Raw genomic sequence first — 18713 nt, forward strand, 5'->3', positions numbered from 1 at the left:
GTTTTCTGAACCCTAACCCTAGGCATAACCCTAACCCTAGCCCTAAGCCTAACCCTAGACTGAGGCAGTAATCGGGCATTGGGCTGTGGTGAGTTCCGAGCAGAATGACGAAGAGGGAGCAAGGATTTGGATGTGCTACGCTCAACTTGGCCTGCCTTTTGCATGGTGAGTATCCCTGGAGCTCCTGGCTTTGTGGTTTTCTGAAGCCTAACCCTAGGCATAACCCTAACCCTAGCCCTAAGCCTAACCCTAGACTGAGGCAGAAATCGGGCATTGGGCTGTGGGGAGTTCCGAGCAGAATGACGAAGAGGGAGCAAGGATTTGGATGTGCTACGCTCAACTTGGCCTGCCTTTTGCATGGTATCCCTGGAGCTCCTGGCTTTGTGGTTTTGTGAACCCTAACCCTAGGCATAACCCTAACCCTAGCCCTAAGCCTAACCCTAGCCCTAAGCCTAACCCTAGACTGAGGCAGAAATCGGGCATTGGGCTGTGGGGAGTTCCGAGCAGAATGACGAAGAGGGAGCAAGGATTTGGATGTGCTACGCTCAACTTGGCCTGCATTTTGCATGGTATCCCTGGAGCTCCTGGCTTTGTGGTTTTCTAAACCCTAACCTGAGGCAGAACCCTAACCCTAGCCCTAAGCCTAACCCTAGACGGAGGCAGAAATCGGGCATTGGGCTGTGGGGAGTTCCGAGCAGAATGACGAAGAGGGAGCAAGGATTTGGATGTGCTACGCTCAACTTGGCCTGCCTTTTGCATGGTGAGTATCCCTGGAGCTCCTGGCTTTGTGGTTTTGTGAACCCTAACCCTAGGCATAACCCTAACCCTAGCCCTAAGCCTAACCCTAGACTGAGGCAGAAATCGGGCATTGGGCTGTGGGGAGTTCCGAGCAGAATGACGAAGAGGGAGCAAGGATTTGGATGTGTTACGCTCAACTTGGCCTGCCTTTTGCATGGTATCCCTGGAGCTCCTGGCTTTGTTGTTTTGTGAACCCTAACCCTAGGCATAACCCTAACCCTAGCCCTAAGCCTAACCCTAGACTGAGCCAGTAATCGGGCATTGGGCTGCGGGGAGTTCCGAGCAGAATGACGAAGAGGGAGCAAGGATTTGGATGTGCTACGCTCAACTTGGCCTGCCTTTTGCATGGTGAGTATCCCTGGAGCTCCTGGCTTTGTGGTTTTCTGAACCCTAACCCTAGGCATAACCCTAACCCTAGCCCTAAGCCTAACCCTAGACTGAGCCAGTAATCGGGCATTGGGCTGTGGGGAGTTCCAAGCAGAATGACGAAGAGGGAGCAAGGATTTGGATGTGCTACGCTCAACTTGGCCTGCCTTTTGCATGGTGAGTATCCCTGGAGCTCCTGGCTTTGTGGTTTTGTGAACCCTAACCCTAGGAATAACCCTAACCCTAGCCCTAAGCCTAACCCTAGACTGAGGCAGTAATCGGGCATTGGGCTGTGGGGAGTTCCGAGCAGAATGACGAAGAGGGAGCAAGGATTTGGATGTGCTACGCTCAACTTGGCCTGCCTTTTGCATGGTGAGTATCCCTGGAGCTCCTGGCTTTGTGGTTTTCTAAACCCTAACCTGAGGCAGAACCCTAACCCTAGCCCTAAGCCTAACCCTAGACTGAGGCAGAAATCGGGCATTGGGCTGTGGGGAGTTCCGAGCAGAATGACAAAGAGGGAGCAAGGATTTGGATGTGCTACACTCAACTTGGCCTGCCTTTTGCATGGTGAGTATCCCTGGAGCTCCTGGCTTTGTGGTTTTCTGAACCGTAACCCTAGGCATAACCCTAACCCTAGCCCTAAGCCTAACCCTAGACTGAGCCAGTAATCGGGCATTGGGCTGTGGGGAGTTCCGAGCAGAATGACAAAGAGGGAGCAAGGATTTGGATGTGCTACGCTCAACTTGGCCTGCCTTTTGCATGGTGAGTATCCCTGGAGCGCGTGGCTTTGTGGTTTTCTGAACCCTAACCTGAGGCAGAACCCTAACCCTAGCCCTAAGCCTAACCCTAGACTGAGCCAGTAATCGGGCATTGGGCTGTGGTGAGTTCCGAGCAGAATGACGAAGAGGAAGAGGGGATTTGGATGTGCTACGCTCAACTTGGCCTGCCTTTTGCATGGTATCCCTGGAGCTCCTGGCTTTGTGGTTTTGTGAACCCTAACCCTAGGCATAACCCTAACCCTAGCCCTAAGCCTAACCCTAGACTGAGCCAGTAATCGGGCATTGGGCTGTGGGGAGTTCCGAGCAGAATGACAAAGAGGGAGCAAGGATTTGGATGTGCTACGCTCAACTTGGCCTGCCTTTTGCATGGTATCCCTGGAGCTCCTGGCTTTGTGGTTTTGTGAACCCTAACCCTAGGCATAACCCTAACCCTAGCCCTAAGCCTAACCCTAGACTGAGGCAGTAATCGGGCATTGGGCTGTGGGGAGTTCCGAGCAGAATGACAAAGAGGGAGCAAGGATTTGGATGTGCTACGCTCAACTTGGCCTGCCTTTTGCATGGTGAGTATCCCTGGAGCTCCTGGCTTTGTGGTTTTGTGAACCCTAACCCTAGGCATAACCCTAACCCTAGCCCTAAGCCTAACCCTAGACTGAGGCAGAAATCGGGCATTGGGCTGTGGGGAGTTCCGAGCAGAATGACAAAGAGGGAGCAAGGATTTGGATGTGCTACGCTCAACTTGGCCTGCCTTTTGCATGGTGAGTATCCCTGGAGCTCCTGGCTTTGTGGTTTTCTAAACCCTAACCTGAGGCAGAACCCTAACCCTAGCCCTAAGCCTAACCCTAGACGGAGGCAGAAATCGGGCATTGGGCTGTGGGGAGTTCCGAGCAGAATGACGAAGAGGGAGCAAGGATTTGGATGTGCTACGCTCAACTTGGCCTGCCTTTTGCATGGTATCCCTGGAGCTCCTGGCTTTGTGGTTTTGTGAACCCTAACCCTAGGCATAACCCTAACCCTAGCCCTAAGCCTAACCCTAGACTGAGGCAGAAATCGGGCATTGGGCTGTGGGGAGTTCCGAGCAGAATGACGAAGAGGGAGCAAGGATTTGGATGTGCTACGCTCAACTTGGCCTGCCTTTTGCATGGTGAGTATCCCTGGAGCTCCTGGCTTTGTGGTTTTGTGAACCCTAACCCTAGGCATAACCCTAACCCTAGCCCTAAGCCTAACCCTAGACTGAGGCAGAAATCGGGCATTGGGCTGTGGTGAGTTCCGAGCAGAATGACGAAGAGGGAGCAAGGATTTGGATGTGCTACGCTCAACTTGGCCTGCCTTTTGCATGGTGAGTATCCCTGGAGCTCCTGGCTTTGTGGTTTTCTGAAGCCTAACCCTAGGCATAACCCTAACCCTAGCCCTAAGCCTAACCCTAGACTGAGGCAGAAATCGGGCATTGGGCTGTGGTGAGTTCCGAGCAGAATGACGAAGAGGGAGCAAGGATTTGGATGTGCTACGCTCAACTTGGCCTGCCTTTTGCATGGTATCCCTGGAGCTCCTGGCTTTGTGGTTTTGTGAACCCTAACCCTACCCCTTAGCCTAACCCTAGCCCGAAGCCTAACCCTAGACTGAGGCAGAAATCGGGCATTGGGCTGTGGTGAGTTCCGAGCAGAACGACAAAGAGGGAGCAAGGATTTGGATGTGCTACGCTCAACTTGGCCTGCCTTTTGCATGGTGAGTATCCCTGGAGCTCCTGGCTTTGTGGTTTTGTGAACCCTAACCCTAGGCATAACCCTAACCCTAGCCCTAAGCCCAACCCTAGACTGAGGCAGAAATCGGGCATTGGGCTGTGGGGAGTTCCGAGCAGAATGACAAAGAGGGAGCAAGGATTTGGATGTGCTACGCTCAACTTGGCCTGCCTTTTGCATGGTGAGTATCCCTGGAGCGCGTGGCTTTGTGGTTTTCTGAACCCTAACCTGAGGCAGAACACTAACCCTAGCCCTAAGCCTAACCCTAGACTGAGCCAGTAATCGGGCATTGGGCTGTGGTGAGTTCCGAGCAGAATGACGAAGAGGAAGAGGGGATTTGGATGTGCTACGCTCAACTTGGCCTGCCTTTTGCATGGTGAGTATCCCTGGAGCTCCTGGCTTTGTGGTTTTCTGAACCCTAACCCTAGGCATAACCCTAACCCTAGCCCTAAGCCTAACCCTAGACTGAGCCAGTAATCGGGCATTGGGCTGTGGGGAGTTCCGAGCAGAATGACAAAGAGGGAGCAAGGATTTGGATGTGCTACGCTCAACTTGGCCTGCCTTTTGCATGGTGAGTATCCCTGGAGCTCCTGGCTTTGTGGTTTTGTGAACCCTAACCCTAGGCATAACCCTAACCCTAGCCCTAAGCCTAACCCTAGACGGAGGCAGAAATCGGGCATTGGGCTGTGGGGAGTTCCGAGCAGAATGACGAAGAGGGAGCAAGGATTTGGATGTGCTACGCTCAACTTGGCCTGCCTTTTGCATGGTATCCCTGGAGCTCCTGGCTTTGTGGTTTTGTGAACCCTAACCCTAGGCATAACCCTAACCCTAGGCATAACCCTAACCCTAGCCCTAAGCCTAACCCTAGACTGAGCCAGTAATCGGGCATTGGGCTGTGGGGAGTTCCGAGCAGAATGACGAAGAGGGAGCAAGGATTTGGATGTGCTATGCTCAACTTGGCCTGCCTTTTGCATGGTGAGTATCCCTGGAGCTCCTGGCTTTGTGGTTTTGTGAAGCCTAACCCTAGGCATAACCCTAACCCTAGCCGTAAGCCTAACCCTAGACTGAGGCAGAAATCGGGCATTGGGCTGTGGGGAGTTCCGAGCAGAATGACAAAGAGGGAGCAAGGATTTGGATGTGCTACGCTCAACTTGGCCTGCCTTTTGCATGGTGAGTATCCCTGGAGCTCCTGGCTTTGTGGTTTTCTGAACCCTAACCCTAGGCATAACCCTAACCCTAGCCCTAAGCCTAACCCTAGACTGAGCCAGTAATCGGGCATTGGGCTGTGGTGAGTTCCGAGCAGAATGACGAAGAGGGAGCAAGGATTTGGATGTGCTACGCTCAACTTGGCCTGCCTTTTGCATGGTGAGTATCCCTGGAGCTCCTGGCTTTGTGGTTTTCTGAAGCCTAACCCTAGGCATAACCCTAACCCTAGCCCTAAGCCTAACCCTAGACTGAGGCAGAAATCGGGCATTGGGCTGTGGGGAGTTCCGAGCAGAATGACGAAGAGGGAGAGGGGATTTGGATGTGCTACGCTCAACTTGGCCTACCTTTTGCATGGTGAGTATCCCTGGAGCTCCTGGCTTTGTGGTTTTGTGAACCCTAACCCTAGGCATAACCCTAACCCTAGCCCTAAGCCTAACCCTAGACTGAGGCAGAAATCGGGCATTGGGCTGTGGGGAGTTCCGAGCAGAATGACGAAGAGGGAGCAAGGATTTGGATGTGCTACGCTCAACTTGGCCTGCCTTTTGCATGGTGAGTATCCCTGGAGCTCCTGGCTTTGTGGTTTTGTGAACCCTAACCCTAGGCATAACCCTAACCCTAGCCCTAAGCCTAAACCTAGACTGAGCCAGTAATCGGGCATTGGGCTGTGGGGAGTTCCGAGCAGAATGACGAAGAGGGAGCAAGGATTTGGATGTGCTACGCTCAACTTGGCCTGCCTTTTGCATGGTGAGTATCCCTGGAGCTCCTGGCTTTGTTGTTTTGTGAACCCTAACCCTAGGCATAACCCTAACCCTAGCCCTAAGCCTAACCCTAGACTGAGGCAGTAATCGGGCATTGGGCTGTGGGGAGTTCCGAGCAGAATGACGAAGAGGGAGCAAGGATTTGGATGTGCTACGCTCAACTTGGCCTGCCTTTTGCATGGTATCCCTGGAGCTCCTGGCTTTGTGGTTTTGTGAACCCTAACCCTAGGCATAACCCTAACCCTAGGCATAACCCTAACCCTAGCCCTAAGCTTAACCCTAAACTGAGGCAGAAATCGGGCATTGGGCTGTGGGGAGTTCCGAGCAGAATGACGAAGAGGGAGCAAGGATTTGGATGTGCTACGCTCAACTTGGCCTGCCTTTTGCATGGTATCCCTGGAGCTCCTGGCTTTGTGGTTTTGTGAACCCTAACCCTAGGCATAACCCTAACCCTAGCCCTAAGCCTAACCCTAACCCTAACCCTAGACTGAGGCAGTAATCGGGCATTGGGCTGTGGGGAGTTCCGAGCAGAATGACGAAGAGGGAGCAAGGATTTGGATGTGCTACGCTCAACTTGGCCTGCCTTTTGCATGGTGAGTATCCCTGGAGCTCCTGGCTTTGTGGTTTTCTGAAGCCTAACCCTAGGCATAACCCTAACCCTAGCCCTAAGCCTAACCCTAGACTGAGGCAGAAATCGGGCATTGGGCTGTGGTGAGTTCCGAGCAGAATGACGAAGAGGGAGAGGGGATTTGGATGTGCTACGCTCAACTTGGCCTGCCTTTTGCATGCTGAGTATCCCTGGAGCTCCTGGCTTTGTGGTTTTGTGAACCCTAACCCTAGGCATAACCCTAACCCTAGCCCTAAGCCTAACCCTAGACTGAGGCAGTAATCGGGCATTGGGCTGTGGGGAGTTCCGAGCAGAATGACGAAGAGGGAGCAAGGATTTGGATGTGCTACGCTCAACTTGGCCTGCCTTTTGCATGGTGAGTATCCCTGGAGCTCCTGGCTTTGTGGTTTTGTGAACCCTAACCCTAGGCATAACCCTAACCCTAGCCCTAAGCCTAACCCTAGACTGAGGCAGTAATCGGGCATTGGGCTGTGGGGAGTTCCGAGCAGAATGACGAAGAGGGAGCAAGGATTTGGATGTGCTACGCTCAACTTGGCCTGCCTTTTGCATGGTGAGTATCCCTGGAGCTCCTGGCTTTGTGGTTTTGTGAACCCTAACCCTAGGCATAACCCCAACCCTAGCCCTAAGCCTAACCCTAGACTGAGGCAGAAACCGGGCATTGGGCTGTGGGGAGTTCCGAGCAGAATGACGAAGAGGGAGCAAGGATTTGGATGTGCTACGCTCAACTTGGCCTGCCTTTTGCATGGTGAGTATCCCTGGAGCTCCTGGCTTTGTGGTTTTCTGAACCCTAACCCTAGGCATAACCCTAACCCTAGCCCTAAGCCTAACCCTAGACTGAGCCAGTAATCGGGCATTGGGCTGTGGTGAGTTCCGAGCAGAATGACGAAGAGGGAGAGGGGATTTGGATGTGCTACGCTCAACTTGGCCTGCCTTTTGCATGGTGAGTATCCCTGGAGCTCCTGGCTTTGTGGTTTTCTGAACCCTAACCCTAGGCATAACCCTAACCCTAGCCCTAAGCCTAACCCCAGACTGAGGCAGTAATCGGGCATTGGGCTGTGGTGAGTTCCGAGCAGAATGACGAAGAGGGAGAGGGGATTTGGATGTGCTACACTCAACTTGGCCTGCCTTTTGCATGGTGAGTATCCCTGGAGCTCCTGGCTTTGTGGTTTTGTGAACCCTAACCCTAGGCATAACCCTAACCCTAGCCCTAAGCCTAACCCTAGACTGAGCCAGTAATCGGGCATTGGGCTGTGGTGAGTTCCGAGCAGAATGACGAAGAGGGAGCAAGGATTTGGATGTGCTACGCTCAACTTGGCCTGCCTTTTTCATGGTGAGTATCCCTGGAGCTCCTGGCTTTGTGGTTTTGTGAACCCTAACCCTAGGCATAACCCTAACCCTAGCCCTAAGCCCAACCCTAGACTGAGGCAGAAATCGGGCATTGGGCTGTGGGGAGTTCCGAGCAGAATGACGAAGAGGGAGCAAGGATTTGGATGTGCTACGCTCAACTTGGCCTGCCTTTTGCATGGTGAGTATCCCTGGAGCTCCTGGCTTTGTGGTTTTGTGAACCCTAACCCTAGGCATAACACTAACCCTAGCCCTAAGCCTAACCCTAGACTGAGGCAGTAATCGGGCATTGGGCTGTGGGGAGTTCCGAGCAGAATGACGAAGAGGGAGCAAGGATTTGGATGTGCTACGCTCAACTTGGCCTGCCTTTTGCATGGTATCCCTGGAGCTCCTGGCTTTGTGGTTTTGTGAACCCTAACCCTAGGCATAACCCTAACCCTAGCCCTAAGCCTGACCCTAACCCTAACCCTAACCCTAGACTGAGGCAGTAATCGGGCATTGGGCTGTGGGGAGTTCCGAGCAGAATGACAAAGAGGGAGCAAGGATTTGGATGTGCTACGCTCAACTTGGCCTGCCTTTTGCATGGTGAGTATCCCTGGAGCTCCTGGCTTTGTGGTTTTGTGAACCCTAACCCTAGGCATAACCCTAACCCTAGCCCTAAGCCTAACCCTAGACTGAGGCAGTAATCGGGCATTGGGCTGTGGGGAGTTCCGAGCAGAATGACAAAGAGGGAGCAAGGATTTGGATGTGCTACGCTCAACTTGGCCTGCCTTTTGCATGGTGAATATCCCTGGAGCTCCTGGCTTTGTGGTTTTGTGAACCCTAACCCTAGGAATAACCCTAACCCTAGCCCTAAGCCTAACCCTAGACTGAGGCAGTAATCGGGCATTGGGCTGTGGGGAGTTCCGAGCAGAATGACGAAGAGGGAGCAAGGATTTGGATGTGCTACGCTCAACTTGGCCTGCCTTTTGCATGGTATCCCTGGAGCTCCTGGCTTTGTGGTTTTGTGAACCCTAACCCTAGGCATAACCCTAACCCTAGGCATAACCCTAACCCTAGCCCTAAGCTTAACCCTAAACTGAGGCAGAAATCGGGCATTGGGCTGTGGGGAGTTCCGAGCAGAATGACGAAGAGGGAGCAAGGATTTGGATGTGCTACGCTCAACTTGGCCTGCCTTTTGCATGGTATCCCTGGAGCTCCTGGCTTTGTGGTTTTGTGAACCCTAACCCTAGGCATAACCCTAACCCTAGCCCTAAGCCTAACCCTAACCCTAACCCTAACCCTAGACTGAGGCAGTAATCGGGCATTGGGCTGTGGGGAGTTCCGAGCAGAATGACGAAGAGGGAGCAAGGATTTGGATGTGCTACGCTCAACTTGGCCTGCCTTTTGCATGGTGAGTATCCCTGGAGCTCCTGGCTTTGTGGTTTTCTGAACCCTAACCCTAGGCATAACCCTAACCCTAGCCCTAAGCCTAACCCTAGACTGAGCCAGTAATCGGGCATTGGGCTGTGGGGAGTTCCGAGCAGAATGACGAAGAGGGAGCAAGGATTTGGATGTGCTACGCTCAACTTGGCCTGCCTTTTGCATGGTGAGTATCCCTGGAGCTCCTGGCTTTGTGGTTTTGTGAACCCTAACCCTAGGCATAACCCTAACCCTAGCCCTAAGCCTAACCCTAGACTGAGGCAGTAATCGGGCATTGGGCTGTGGGGAGTTCTGAGCATAACGACGAAGAGGGAGCAAGGATTTGGATGTGCTACGCTCAACTTGGCCTGCCTTTTGCATGGTATCCCTGGAGCTCCTGGCTTTGTGGTTTTGTGAACCCTAACCCTAGGCATAACCCTAACCCTAGCCCTAAGCCTAACCCTAGACTGAGGCAGAAATCGGGCATTGGGCTGTGGTGAGTTCCGAACAGAATGACGAAGAGGGAGAGGGGATTTGGATGTGCTACGCTCAACTTGGCCTGCCTTTTGCATGGTGAGTATCCCTGGAGCTCCTGGCTTTGTGGTTTTGTGAACCCTAACCCTAGGCATAACCCTAACCCTAGCCCTAAGCCTAAACCTAGACTGAGCCAGTAATCGGGCATTGGGCTGTGGGGAGTTCCGAGCAGAATGACGAAGAGGGAGCAAGGATTTGGATGTGCTACGCTCAACTTGGCCTGCCTTTTGCATGGTGAGTATCCCTGGAGCTCCTGGCTTTGTGGTTTTCTGAAGCCTAACCCTAGGCAGAACCCTAACCCTAGCCCTAAGCCTAACCCTAGACTGAGCCAGAAATCGGGCATTGGGCTGTGGGGAGTTCCGAGCAGAATGACAAAGAGGGAGCAAGGATTTGGATGTGCTACGCTCAACTTGGCCTGCCTTTTGCATGGTATCCCTGGAGCTCCTGGCTTTGTGGTTTTGTGAACCCTAACCCTACCCCTTAGCCTAACCCTAGCCCTAAGCCTAACCCTAGACGGAGGCAGAAATCGGGCATTGGGCTGTGGTGAGTTCCGAGCAGAATGACGAAGAGGGAGCAAGGATTTGGATGTGCTACGCTCAACTTGGCCTGCCTTTTGCATGGTGAGTATCCCTGGAGCTCCTGGCTTTGTTGTTTTGTGAACCCTAACCCTAGGCATAACCCTAACCCTAGCCCTAAGCCTAACCCTAGACTGAGGCAGTAATCGGGCATTGGGCTGTGGGGAGTTCCGAGCAGAATGACGAAGAGGGAGCAAGGATTTGGATGTGCTACGCTCAACTTGGCCTGCCTTTTGCATGGTATCCCTGGAGCTCCTGGCTTTGTGGTTTTGTGAACCCTAACCCTAGGCATAACCCTAACCCTAGGCATAACCCTAACCCTAGCCCTAAGCTTAACCCTAAACTGAGGCAGAAATCGGGCATTGGGCTGTGGGGAGTTCCGAGCAGAATGACGAAGAGGGAGCAAGGATTTGGATGTGCTACGCTCAACTTGGCCTGCCTTTTGCATGGTGAGTATCCCTGGAGCTCCTGGCTTTGTTGTTTTGTGAACCCTAACCCTAGGCATAACCCTAACCCTAGCCCTAAGCCTAACCCTAGACTGAGGCAGTAATCGGGCATTGGGCTGTGGGGAGTTCCGAGCAGAATGACGAAGAGGGAGCAAGGATTTGGATGTGCTACGCTCAACTTGGCCTGCCTTTTGCATGGTATCCCTGGAGCTCCTGGCTTTGTGGTTTTGTGAACCCTAACCCTAGGCATAACCCTAACCCTAGGCATAACCCTAACCCTAGCCCTAAGCTTAACCCTAAACTGAGGCAGAAATCGGGCATTGGGCTGTGGGGAGTTCCGAGCAGAATGACGAAGAGGGAGCAAGGATTTGGATGTGCTACGCTCAACTTGGCCTGCCTTTTGCATGGTATCCCTGGAGCTCCTGGCTTTGTGGTTTTGTGAACCCTAACCCTAGGCATAACCCTAACCCTAGCCCTAAGCCTAACCCTAACCCTAACCCTAGACTGAGGCAGTAATCGGGCATTGGGCTGTGGGGAGTTCCGAGCAGAATGACGAAGAGGGAGCAAGGATTTGGATGTGCTACGCTCAACTTGGCCTGCCTTTTGCATGGTGAGTATCCCTGGAGCTCCTGGCTTTGTGGTTTTCTGAAGCCTAACCCTAGGCATAACCCTAACCCTAGCCCTAAGCCTAACCCTAGACTGAGGCAGAAATCGGGCATTGGGCTGTGGTGAGTTCCGAGCAGAATGACGAAGAGGGAGAGGGGATTTGGATGTGCTACGCTCAACTTGGCCTGCCTTTTGCATGCTGAGTATCCCTGGAGCTCCTGGCTTTGTGGTTTTGTGAACCCTAACCCTAGGCATAACCCTAACCCTAGCCCTAAGCCTAACCCTAGACTGAGGCAGTAATCGGGCATTGGGCTGTGGGGAGTTCCGAGCAGAATGACGAAGAGGGAGCAAGGATTTGGATGTGCTACGCTCAACTTGGCCTGCCTTTTGCATGGTGAGTATCCCTGGAGCTCCTGGCTTTGTGGTTTTGTGAACCCTAACCCTAGGCATAACCCCAACCCTAGCCCTAAGCCTAACCCTAGACTGAGGCAGAAACCGGGCATTGGGCTGTGGGGAGTTCCGAGCAGAATGACGAAGAGGGAGCAAGGATTTGGATGTGCTACGCTCAACTTGGCCTGCCTTTTGCATGGTGAGTATCCCTGGAGCTCCTGGCTTTGTGGTTTTCTGAACCCTAACCCTAGGCATAACCCTAACCCTAGCCCTAAGCCTAACCCTAGACTGAGCCAGTAATCGGGCATTGGGCTGTGGTGAGTTCCGAGCAGAATGACGAAGAGGGAGAGGGGATTTGGATGTGCTACGCTCAACTTGGCCTGCCTTTTGCATGGTGAGTATCCCTGGAGCTCCTGGCTTTGTGGTTTTCTGAACCCTAACCCTAGGCATAACCCTAACCCTAGCCCTAAGCCTAACCCCAGACTGAGGCAGTAATCGGGCATTGGGCTGTGGTGAGTTCCGAGCAGAATGACGAAGAGGGAGAGGGGATTTGGATGTGCTACACTCAACTTGGCCTGCCTTTTGCATGGTGAGTATCCCTGGAGCTCCTGGCTTTGTGGTTTTGTGAACCCTAACCCTAGGCATAACCCTAACCCTAGCCCTAAGCCTAACCCTAGACTGAGCCAGTAATCGGGCATTGGGCTGTGGTGAGTTCCGAGCAGAATGACGAAGAGGGAGCAAGGATTTGGATGTGCTACGCTCAACTTGGCCTGCCTTTTTCATGGTGAGTATCCCTGGAGCTCCTGGCTTTGTGGTTTTGTGAACCCTAACCCTAGGCATAACCCTAACCCTAGCCCTAAGCCCAACCCTAGACTGAGGCAGAAATCGGGCATTGGGCTGTGGGGAGTTCCGAGCAGAATGACGAAGAGGGAGCAAGGATTTGGATGTGCTACGCTCAACTTGGCCTGCCTTTTGCATGGTGAGTATCCCTGGAGCTCCTGGCTTTGTGGTTTTGTGAACCCTAACCCTAGGCATAACACTAACCCTAGCCCTAAGCCTAACCCTAGACTGAGGCAGTAATCGGGCATTGGGCTGTGGGGAGTTCCGAGCAGAATGACGAAGAGGGAGCAAGGATTTGGATGTGCTACGCTCAACTTGGCCTGCCTTTTGCATGGTATCCCTGGAGCTCCTGGCTTTGTGGTTTTGTGAACCCTAACCCTAGGCATAACCCTAACCCTAGCCCTAAGCCTGACCCTAACCCTAACCCTAACCCTAGACTGAGGCAGTAATCGGGCATTGGGCTGTGGGGAGTTCCGAGCAGAATGACAAAGAGGGAGCAAGGATTTGGATGTGCTACGCTCAACTTGGCCTGCCTTTTGCATGGTGAGTATCCCTGGAGCTCCTGGCTTTGTGGTTTTGTGAACCCTAACCCTAGGCATAACCCTAACCCTAGCCCTAAGCCTAACCCTAGACTGAGGCAGTAATCGGGCATTGGGCTGTGGGGAGTTCCGAGCAGAATGACAAAGAGGGAGCAAGGATTTGGATGTGCTACGCTCAACTTGGCCTGCCTTTTGCATGGTGAGTATCCCTGGAGCTCCTGGCTTTGTGGTTTTGTGAACCCTAACCCTAGGAATAACCCTAACCCTAGCCCTAAGCCTAACCCTAGACTGAGGCAGTAATCGGGCATTGGGCTGTGGGGAGTTCCGAGCAGAATGACGAAGAGGGAGCAAGGATTTGGATGTGCTACGCTCAACTTGGCCTGCCTTTTGCATGGTATCCCTGGAGCTCCTGGCTTTGTGGTTTTGTGAACCCTAACCCTAGGCATAACCCTAACCCTAGGCATAACCCTAACCCTAGCCCTAAGCTTAACCCTAAACTGAGGCAGAAATCGGGCATTGGGCTGTGGGGATTTCCGAGCAGAATGACGAAGAGGGAGCAAGGATTTGGATGTGCTACGCTCAACTTGGCCTGCCTTTTGCATGGTATCCCTGGAGCTCCTGGCTTTGTGGTTTTGTGAACCCTAACCCTAGGCATAACCCTTACCCTAGCCCTAAGCCTAACCCTAACCCTAACCCTAACCCTAGACTGAGGCAGTAATCGGGCATTGGGCTGTGGGGAGTTCCGAGCAGAATGACGAAGAGGGAGCAAGGATTTGGATGTGCTACGCTCAACTTGGCCTGCCTTTTGCATGGTGAGTATCCCTGGAGCTCCTGGCTTTGTGGTTTTCTGAACCCTAACCCTAGGCATAACCCTAACCCTAGCCCTAAGCCTAACCCTAGACTGAGCCAGTAATCAGGCATTGGGCTGTGGGGAGTTCCGAGCAGAATGACGAAGAGGGAGCAAGGATTTGGATGTGCTACGCTCAACTTGGCCTGCCTTTTGCATGGTGAGTATCCCTGGAGCTCCTGGCTTTGTGGTTTTGTGAACCCTAACCCTAGGCATAACCCTAACCCTAGCCCTAAGCCTAACCCTAGACTGAGGCAGTAATCGGGCATTGGGCTGTGGGGAGTTCTGAGCATAACGACGAAGAGGGAGCAAGGATTTGGATGTGCTACGCTCAACTTGGCCTGCCTTTTGCATGGTATCCCTGGAGCTCCTGGCTTTGTGGTTTTGTGAACCCTAACCCTAGGCATAACCCTAACCCTAGCCCTAAGCCTAACCCTAGACTGAGGCAGAAATCGGGCATTGGGCTGTGGTGAGTTCCGAACAGAATGACGAAGAGGGAGAGGGGATTTGGATGTGCTACGCTCAACTTGGCCTGCCTTTTGCATGGTGAGTATCCCTGGAGCTCCTGGCTTTGTGGTTTTGTGAACCCTAACCCTAGGCATAACCCTAACCCTAGCCCTAAGCCTAAACCTAGACTGAGGCAGAAATCGGGCATTGGGCTGTGGTGAGTTCCGAGCAGAATGACGAAGAGGGAGCAAGGATTTGGATGTGCTACGCTCAACTTGGCCTGCCTTTTGCATGGTGAGTATCCCTGGAGCTCCTGGCTTTGTGGTTTTCTGAAGCCTAACCCTAGGCAGAACCCTAACCCTAGCCCTAAGCCTAACCCTAGACTGAGCCAGAAATCGGGCATTGGGCTGTGGGGAGTTCCGAGCAGAATGACAAAGAGGGAGCAAGGATTTGGATGTGCTACGCTCAACTTGGCCTGCCTTTTGCATGGTATCCCTGGAGCTCCTGGCTTTGTGGTTTTGTGAACCCTAACCCTACCCCTTAGCCTAACCCTAGCCCTAAGCCTAACCCTAGACGGAGGCAGAAATCGGGCATTGGGCTGTGGTGAGTTCCGAGCAGAATGACGAAGAGGGAGCAAGGATTTGGATGTGCTACGCTCAACTTGGCCTGCCTTTTGCATGGTGAGTATCCCTGGAGCTCCTGGCTTTGTTGTTTTGTGAACCCTAACCCTAGGCATAACCCTAACCCTAGCCCTAAGCCTAACCCTAGACTGAGGCAGTAATCGGGCATTGGGCTGTGGGGAGTTCCGAGCAGAATGACGAAGAGGGAGCAAGGATTTGGATGTGCTACGCTCAACTTGGCCTGCCTTTTGCATGGTATCCCTGGAGCTCCTGGCTTTGTGGTTTTGTGAACCCTAACCCTAGGCATAACCCTAACCCTAGGCATAACCCTAACCCTAGCCCTAAGCTTAACCCTAAACTGAGGCAGAAATCGGGCATTGGGCTGTGGGGAGTTCCGAGCAGAATGACGAAGAGGGAGCAAGGATTTGGATGTGCTACGCTCAACTTGGCCTGCCTTTTGCATGGTATCCCTGGAGCTCCTGGCTTTGTGGTTTTGTGAACCCTAACCCTAGGCATAACCCTAACCCTAGCCCTAAGCCTAACCCTAAGCCTAACCCTAGACTGAGGCAGTAATCGGGCATTGGGCTGTGGGGAGTTCCGAGCAGAATGACGAAGAGGGAGCAAGGATTTGGATGTGCTACGCTCAACTTGGCCTGCCTTTTGCATGGTGAGTATCCCTGGAGCTCCTGGCTTTGTGGTTTTCTGAAGCCTAACCCTAGGCATAACCCTAACCCTAGCCCTAAGCCTAACCCTAGACTGAGGCAGAAATCGGGCATTGGGCTGTGGTGAGTTCCGAGCAGAATGACGAAGAGGGAGAGGGGATTTGGATGTGCTACGCTCAACTTGGCCTGCCTTTTGCATGCTGAGTATCCCTGGAGCTCCTGGCTTTGTGGTTTTGTGAACCCTAACCCTAGGCATAACCCTAACCCTAGCCCTAAGCCTAACCCTAGACTGAGGCAGTAATCGGGCATTGGGCTGTGGGGAGTTCCGAGCAGAATGACGAAGAGGGAGCAAGGATTTGGATGTGCTACGCTCAACTTGGCCTGCCTTTTGCATGGTGAGTATCCCTGGAGCTCCTGGCTTTGTGGTTTTGTGAACCCTAACCCTAGGCATAACCCTAACCCTAGCCCTAAGCCTAACCCTAGACTGAGGCAGAAATCGGGCATTGGGCTGTGGGGAGTTCCGAGCAGAATGACGAAGAGGGAGCAAGGATTTGGATGTGCTACGCTCAACTTGGCCTGCCTTTTGCATGGTGAGTATCCCTGGAGCTCCTGGCTTTGTGGTTTTGTGAACCCTAACCCTAGGCATAACCCCAACCCTAGCCCTAAGCCCAACCCTAGACTGAGGCAGAAACCGGGCATTGGGCTGTGGGGAGTTCCGAGCAGAATGACGAAGAGGGAGCAAGGATTTGGATGTGCTACGCTCAACTTGGCCTGCCTTTTGCATGGTGAGTATCCCTGGAGCTCCTGGCTTTGTGGTTTTCTGAACCCTAACCCTAGGCATAACCCTAACCCTAGCCCTAAGCCTAACCCTAGACTGAGCCAGTAATCGGGCATTGGGCTGTGGTGAGTTCCGAGCAGAATGACGAAGAGGGAGAGGGGATTTGGATGTGCTACGCTCAACTTGGCCTGCCTTTTGCATGGTGAGTATCCCTGGAGCTCCTGGCTTTGTGGTTTTCTGAACCCTAACCCTAGGCATAACCCTAACCCTAGCCCTAAGCCTAACCCCAGACTGAGGCAGTAATCGGGCATTGGGCTGTGGTGAGTTCCGAGCAGAATGACGAAGAGGGAGAGGGGATTTGGATGTGCTACACTCAACTTGGCCTGCCTTTTGCATGGTGAGTATCCCTGGAGCTCCTGGCTTTGTGGTTTTGTGAACCCTAACCCTAGGCATAACCCTAACCCTAGCCCTAAGCCTAACCCTAGACTGAGGCAGTAATCGGGCATTGGGCTGTGGTGAGTTCCGAGCAGAATGACGAAGAGGGAGCAAGGATTTGGATGTGCTACGCTCAACTTGGCCTGCCTTTTTCATGGTGAGTATCCCTGGAGCTCCTGGCTTTGTGGTTTTGTGAACCCTAACCCTAGGCATAACCCTAACCCTAGCCCTAAGCCCAACCCTAGACTGAGGCAGAAATCGGGCATTGGGCTGTGGGGAGTTCCGAGCAGAATGACGAAGAGGGAGCAAGGATTTGGATGTGCTACGCTCAACTTGGCCTGCCTTTTGCATGGTGAGTATCCCTGGAGCTCCTGGCTTTGTGGTTTTGTGAACCCTAACCCTAGGCATAACACTAACCCTAGCCCTAAGCCTAACCCTAGACTGAGGCAGTAATCGGGCATTGGGCTGTGGGGAGTTCCGAGCAGAATGACGAAGAGGGAGCAAGGATTTGGATGTGCTACGCTCAACTTGGCCTGCCTTTTGCATGGTATCCCTGGAGCTCCTGGCTTTGTGGTTTTGTGAACCCTAACCCTAGGCATAACCCTAACCCTAGCCCTAAGCCTGACCCTAACCCTAACCCTAACCCTAGACTGAGGCAGTAATCGGGCATTGGGCTGTGGGGAGTTCCGAGCAGAATGACAAAGAGGGAGCAAGGATTTGGATGTGCTACGCTCAACTTGGCCTGCCTTTTGCATGGTGAGTATCCCTGGAGCTCCTGGCTTTGTGGTTTTGTGAACCCTAACCCTAGGCATAACCCTAACCCTAGCCCTAAGCCTAACCCTAGACTGAGGCAGTAATCGGGCATTGGGCTGTGGGGAGTTCCGAGCAGAATGACAAAGAGGGAGCAAGGATTTGGATGTGCTACGCTCAACTTGGCCTGCCTTTTGCATGGTGAGTATCCCTGGAGCTCCTGGCTTTGTGGTTTTGTGAACCCTAACCCTAGGCATAACCCTAACCCTAGGCATAACCCTAACCCTAGCCCTAAGCTTAACCCTAAACTGAGGCAGAAATCGGGCATTGGGCTGTGGGGAGTTCCGAGCAGAATGACGAAGAGGGAGCAAGGATTTGGATGTGCTACGCTCAACTTGGCCTGCCTTTTGCATGGTATCCCTGGAGCTCCTGGCTTTGTGGTTTTGTGAACCCTAACCCTAGGCATAACCCTAACCCTAGCCCTAAGCCTAACCCTAACCCTAACCCTAGACTGAGGCAGTAATCGGGCATTGGGCTGTGGGGAGTTCCGAGCAGAATGACGAAGAGGGAGCAAGGATTTGGATGTGCTACGCTCAACTTGGCCTGCCTTTTGCATGGTGAGTATCCCTGGAGCTCCTGGCTTTGTGGTTTTCTGAAGCCTAACCCTAGGCATAACCCTAACCCTAGCCCTAAGCCTAACCCTAGACTGAGGCAGAAATCGGGCATTGGGCTGTGGTGAGTTCCGAGCAGAATGACGAAGAGGGAGAGGGGATTTGGATGTGCTACGCTCAACTTGGCCTGCCTTTTGCATGCTGAGTATCCCTGGAGCTCCTGGCTTTGTGGTTTTGTGAACCCTAACCCTAGGCATAACCCTAACCCTAGCCCTAAGCCTAACCCTAGACTGAGGCAGTAATCGGGCATTGGGCTGTGGGGAGTTCCGAGCAGAATGACGAAGAGGGAGCAAGGATTTGGATGTGCTACGCTCAACTTGGCCTGCCTTTTGCATGGTGAGTATCCCTGGAGCTCCTGGCTTTGTGGTTTTGTGAACCCTAACCCTAGGCATAACCCTAACCCTAGCCCTAAGCCTAACCCTAGACTGAGGCAGAAATCGGGCATTGGGCTGTGGGGAGTTCCGAGCAGAATGACGAAGAGGGAGCAAGGATTTGGATGTGCTACGCTCAACTTGGCCTGCCTTTTGCATGGTGAGTATCCCTGGAGCTCCTGGCTT

Source organism: Coloeus monedula (assembly GCF_965178545.1).
Source record: "Coloeus monedula genome assembly, chromosome: 11".
Taxonomy (NCBI): Eukaryota; Metazoa; Chordata; class Aves; order Passeriformes; family Corvidae; genus Coloeus; species Coloeus monedula.